This window comes from Heterocephalus glaber, unplaced genomic scaffold (assembly GCF_053883595.1).
Source record: "Heterocephalus glaber isolate CG9 unplaced genomic scaffold, H.glaber_assembly_v1.0 deba00000122, whole genome shotgun sequence".
In the NCBI taxonomy this organism is placed as follows: Eukaryota; Metazoa; Chordata; class Mammalia; order Rodentia; family Bathyergidae; genus Heterocephalus; species Heterocephalus glaber.
The window spans coordinates 59,214,700-59,221,043 of record NW_028258138.1 but is presented as its reverse complement, the minus strand read 5'-3'; the positions used below and the strand labels follow the sequence as shown (position 1 = coordinate 59,221,043).

At 38.8% G+C, this 6,344-nt stretch overlaps 1 pseudogene; it reads right to left on the bottom strand.

The window, feature by feature from the left end:
- Window positions 1–613: 613 nt before the first annotated feature.
- LOC101705070 (armadillo repeat-containing protein 3 pseudogene) lies at window positions 614–3,209 on the bottom strand (annotated as a pseudogene).
- Between the last annotated feature and the right edge of the window lie 3,135 nt (window positions 3,210–6,344).

The window sequence follows — 6,344 nt, the reverse complement described above, 5'->3', positions numbered from 1 at the left end:
TATTCTAGATAGTAGACCTTTGTCTGAGGAACAGTTGGTAAAACTTTTTTCCCACATTGTAGGTTGTCTTTCAGTGCTGTTGGTGGTTTCTCTTGCAGTCAGAAGCTTTTTAATAAGATGAGATCCCACATGTTGATTCTTTGTGCTACTTCCCGTGCTACTGAGGATTTATTCATAAAAGTTCTTTTCTATGCCACTGTCTTCAAGAGTTCTACCTAACTTATCTTTCAGTAAGCTTAGTGTTTCTGTTTTAATATTTAAATCTTTAATCCACTTGGATTTTAGTTTAGTGCATGGTGAATGATAGGGGTCTAGTTTTAATCTTTGGCAAGTTGAAATCCAGTTTTTCCAACACCATTTATTAAAGAGGCTATCTTTCCACCAATGAGGATGATTGGCTCCTCTGTCAAAGGTGAGGTATCTGAGTATGTCTGCAGTTGTTTCTGAATCTTCTAATCTATTCCACTGATCCTCAGGTCTATTTCTTTGCCAGTACCATGCTGGGTTTTTTTTTAACATTTCTAATACTTTTATTTAAAGGCACAAAATCAATCGGTGCAACTGGTGTACACAGTGAGTTTCTAGTTTGAAGCCTTCACGCTCCTCTGACAGTTTAAAGAAATCAGTAAAGATTGGCCTTTCTGCTTCCTAACTTCATCAGTGCCCCAGGGTGGAACATGAGGTCAATGATGCAGGTTTCTGGTGCAGAGAAGGCCCTGGTCACCTCCTTCCAAGACTGGTCCAGTACCTTTACCTCATTCCACATGCAGCCATGCTCCCCTCGAACCACAGAGCAGCCCACACCAATTTTATCACCCAGAGCCTTGAAAAGCAAAGCTCGATGGTAGAAGATTCCTTTTTTGATATATACAACTGGGATGACATTGGATTTAAGTTGAAATTTCAGTTTGCTTATGTGAAGTTCCCAGCTGAAATCAGGCAGTTTGTCTTTTGGAATCTTACCACCCACGTTTTTGCCACATATTTGGCAAGATCCTCAATCTGCTCCTTGATGTTAGTTATGGGCAGGATTTACCTGGTCACTTCATACACATATGTGCAGAAGTTAGGGTCAGGGGGTGGGTACCATTCTTTTTCAGGGCTGCTTTCTGTCAGCTTTGGTATCACCAGAACCTCTTCCTCCTCTTTCACTTTTTCCTCTTTTTTCCCTCTGCCTTTTCTCAGTCCTTTTTCTTTAGTGGCACTTTTGCTAAGAATGGTATTTCTTCCTGAAGTAGGCTCCAATTTCAGTTCTGTGGGAGATCCAAATCCAGTACTAAAACGAGAAGTGGTCTTTTCTTTACTTGCTCTTCTTATTGAAGATGAAGAAAAAACACTTTCTCTATAATTAAGGACTGATGATTTATCTTCCATAGGTAGAGAAACATCAGCAGATTTATTGTTGATTAAGAGAACAGTGCAACCATCACTGGGTTCTTGCAAGCAGAGCTCTTTCAGTGGCAGAAGTTTACTGTCAGGATTTATCCGACTGTAATCATAGAATCCATCACTAATTATGTTATTTGATGACAAGTAGCCAGTCTTGCTGTATTTCAGGGAAAGATTGTTGTTGAACAGTTTGTTATAAGCTGCCTCACTGAATTTATTTTTCATCTTACTGATAGACTAATTTCTTCAAGGATATCCAAAGCCCCGACCCTGCACAGCTCTGTGGCAGTCAGCTCATCACTGGAACAGACCATGACGGCATAGCTGGCGTGTCTTCTGACTTCTTCATTCTTGGAGTGCAGGAGCTCCACCAGTGGCTCCAGCCCATCTCGGTTTATTAACTCTATGCAATCCTCCATGTTACAAGTGGTAGTGGTGATTGCGAGGGGAGCCTTGCTCTGCCACATGGTGTTGGCAGAGCCCAGCGGGCCAATAAGGGCCTGCAGGACATCTTGGCTCTGCATGGCTGTGCACAGTGGCTCCTGCATTGCCTTGTTCATCAGTATGGTGGCCACGTTGGTCATGGCACCATCGCTCTTACTGGACAGCATGTTTATCAAGGGCTCGATGGCATCGGCTTTGGCAGCGGCATTTGCACTGGCAGGTTTGCAAGTGGTCAAGTGGGCCAGGGCCAGGGCCACGGCTTCTCAGACCTCTTCATTGTCACTTTTGAGCAAGTGCACTAACTGTGGAATCCCCTGGGTGTTAAAGAAATCTTGACTGTCCGTATTTCCACACATGGCTGAGATAGCTTGGGAAGCAGCAACTTTAGTTCCATCGCTTTCAGAACCCAAAAGGCTTACAAGGCACTTTTTCAACCTCTTGTTTGTGGAAAAGTTTTCTACTTTCAAGATCATAAGCTGATTTAGCAATTGCTTTTGCTGCATTCTTCTGAATATCAGGAATTGTAGAGTTTTCTTCAAATGGCAGGAGCTTCTTAAGGCCCCCTGTTTGCCAAATCAGCAGGATACTATCCATATCTTCAAGGCAATTAGCCACCACTGAAAGTGCTTCTATGTGGAGGTCATTCAGTTCCTTGGCATCTAGGATTTTAATAAGGTGGTCCAGTCCTTGATTATCTCTTAGCATTGCCTGGGACTTCTTATCATTTGTAATAACACCCAACGTTTTGAGAGCCAGTAGCTGAATAACTGGATATTCTGATTTCAAGAGATCTAATACAGGAGGAATTGCATTTAGTTCTTGAAGTATAGTTCGACACTGAAAATCTTGTACCAAGTTGTAAATGTATTCAATGGAATTCTTCTTCACATCAGGATTGGGGCTACTCAGCAGTCTGATGAGAGGCTCCAATCCACCATGTTCAAATATATGCACTTTACCGGTATACTGCATGGACATGTTGGCTAGGCAAAGCCTAGCAAACTCATAGATAACTACTTCTTCTTCTGGAGTGAGCTGGAAGAATTCATGACATCTAACTCCCTTAGCAATTTTTAAATATCATTGTTAGAAGTTAGGATTTCCAATATCATAGTGGCATTTCTTATTACAATTTTATCTTCATGGGTGATCAGTTTGGTTAAGAGTTCCACAGCTCCAAGTTCAAGGAATGTTGCTTTATTTTCCTCACCTTTTAAAGCAAATTTATAAATGTCTTCACATGCTTTAGCCAAAATTTCTTCTTCAGGAGAATTAAGCATTAACACCACAGTTGCTGCTTTTTTGCTTTCAATTGTTAATGGATCAAACACATCCTTAGGTGGAGGTTCTACTTCCTTCTTTATCTTTTTATCCATCCTGTTGGGAGACCCCGCAGAGCCTGGGCTTCTCACACTCAGCACCCATTTCTATATTTCACTTTCACTACTTTGAAACGTGTTGAATTTGATGCTTGATGTATTTTGATGCATAAATTTTACCCTAGGACTTGTCCTTTGTTTGGTGCTCAACTAGTCTCACAAGCTAGAACTTGTGTTAATTACTTTATGTCTCCTTTACTCTTTCCATCAACAATAGTTTATTTTGTCCTCATAGCTTTTCTTCTCATCAAGTCTCCCAGAACCAATTTCCACTGAGCACCAAGGTACCAGTAAAAAAAATTTTTATGATAGTTAAAAAGTAAAATCAGAATCTCTCAGCTTTCCAAGCCAATAGCCATAACACACTATTTTTCCATTCCAAAGAAGTAAACTAAGTTTATAAGTAAAAGAAAAATGGGTATATTTCAAATCCCATCATTGAAATTAGTCACTGGATAAATAACAGTACTAAAAGCTTTGGGATCTGAATTACAACTGAGGCTTTGGTGTAGCTTCCTGCAGGAGACTGCAATATTGATTATGCCACAAAGCAGGCTGTAAGCAGGTTGTAAAGTGTTAACCCCACAATTGGCTTGTTTATAGAACTGAGACAAGCCAAAGTCTGTGCTGAGGTCAGAGTAAATCACACCCAAATTCCATTCCCACAACTAAAACCTTAACTAGACAGACAATGTTCTAATTACTGTCATATATTTTGTCTATTCTGTTCCTAATTTAAGAATGCTTTGTCTAGTCTTTTGTGAGCCTTGCTTACATTAGCTTGGATAGAAACCACATGGCTGCACATCTTCTCACTTAGTCCTGCCTTTCAACATAGCTTGTCTTTACCCCAATTGATTACTAATAAGAATCAGGGGCTTGGGCTAGCCAGCATCTTTATTGATTTTACTGGCATTGGTTGTCCTGGTGCCCCTCTTTCTGTCTCTCTTCATTCTGTCTTTTAGGTTTTTTCCTCAGGCCAGCATTGTACACTGAATAGGAGACCGGAGCCCACTGCAGAGGTTTCTGGTGATGTTTCAGGGGTTTCCAGTGAATACCTGTAAGTATTAGATGGAAAACTCAGAATAAATGGACAGATTCATTAGACACATATGAATTACCAAAGCTGAATCAAGAAGATATAAACATTCTAAATACTCCAATATCAATCAATGATATTGCAGAGGTAATTTTTTTTAATTACCAACAAAGAAAACCTCAGGTCTTGATGGATTCACTGCTGAATTCTACTAGAATATTAAAGGAGACCTAATGCCACTACTCCTCAAACTCTTTCAGAAAATTGAAAGGGAAGCAATACTCCCAAAGTCACTACTGAAAGCAAGCATTAACCTGATACCCAACCAGGGAAGGATCCAACCATAAAAGAAAGCTACAGGCCAATCTCCTTAATGAAGATAGATGCAAAAAATATTCAGTAACATACTGGAAAACAGAACACAGCAAATCAATGAAAAGATAATACAAGACCAAGTAGGATTTATTCTAGGGTTGCAGGGATGATACAATGTACACAAGTCTATAAATGTTATATACCACATTAATAGAACCAAGAACCAAAATCACATGATCATCTCCACAGATGTAGAAAAAGCATTTGACAAAGTCCAACACCAATTCAGGATTTTAAAAAGCTCTAGATAAAATTGGAATAGATGGTTTTTATCCCAATCTGATAAAAGCCATCTATGATAAACCATAAGCCAATGTTATACTAAATGGTCAAAAACTGAAAACTTTCACACTAAAATCAGGAATAAGACAAGGATGCCCACTATCACCACTCTTATTCAATATAATTTTGGGGCTGGGGATTTAGCTCAGTGGCACTGTGCCTGCCTTGCAAGCACAAGGTCCTGAGTTTGATCCCCAGTACAGAAAAAAAAAAAAGAGAAGCTCAATAAAATTTTGGAAACATAAACCAGAGCAATTAGATAAGAGAAAAAAATGAAAAGAATATGGATAACAAGGGGAGAAGTGAAATTATCATTATCTGGTGATGACATGATACTCTACATAGAAGACCTCCAAAACTCCACAAAAAATTCCTAGATTTAATGACCAAATTCAGTAGAATAGCAGAAAACAAAGCCAACACAAAAATCAATAGCATTCTTGTATATGAATAATAAACTCACTGAGAGGGAAATTGGGGGGGGGGCACCTTTCACAATAATGTCAAGAAAAAATAAATACTTAGGAATCTATCTAATAACAGAAATAAAAGAACTTTACATTGAAAACTACAGTAGTCTGGAAAAGGAGATCAAAGAGGATATCAGGAAATGGAAAGACATTTTTTGTTCTTGTATAGGCAGAATGAATATGGGAAAAATGGTCACACTTCAAAACTGTCCTACAAATTTAAAGCACTCCAAATCAAAATACAAATAGCATGCCTCACAGAACTAGAGAAAACAATCCTAAAATTCATATGATACCAGAAGAGAACTAGAATAGCAAAAGCAATTCTTGGCAACAAGGGCAGGGGATGGGGCATCACAATCCCTGACTTGAAGTTATACTACAAAGTTATTGTGATTAAAACATCATGATAGTGGCAAAGACACAGATCTGAGGATCAACAGAACAGATTCAAAAAAGATGTAGAAACAACTCCAGGTGCACTCAGCTTCCTTATCTTTGACAAAGAACCAAACATCTTCACTGGAAGAAAGATAGCCTCTTTTTTTTTTCCATCATTAAGTTTATTGGTACATTTTAGGCATAAAATACATTTACATACATCATTGGGATCTTGTACCATTACATGAGTATCTTAGTTCTTATTTTTTCGCCTTCCTCTGCCCTCCCGTCACCCCCTCCACCCCTCCCCACTTGCAAAGATGCCATTTCCATTTTTTTCCTTTCTCATATATTTTTTCCCTCTTTCCTCCCTCCACCTCCCCCACCTCCCTAGACCTTTATTTCCTATTATGCAATATCAATTACACATTTTTAAAATTAAAATATCAGGACCTAGGAGACATTACCACAGATTTTAAAGAATTTAAAAGCATATAGAAAGCATATTTCAAAAATCTGCTTTGAAATAAATTTGACAACTTCTAAGAAGTACCTTGGAAGACAAATTAATGAAACTAACTCTGG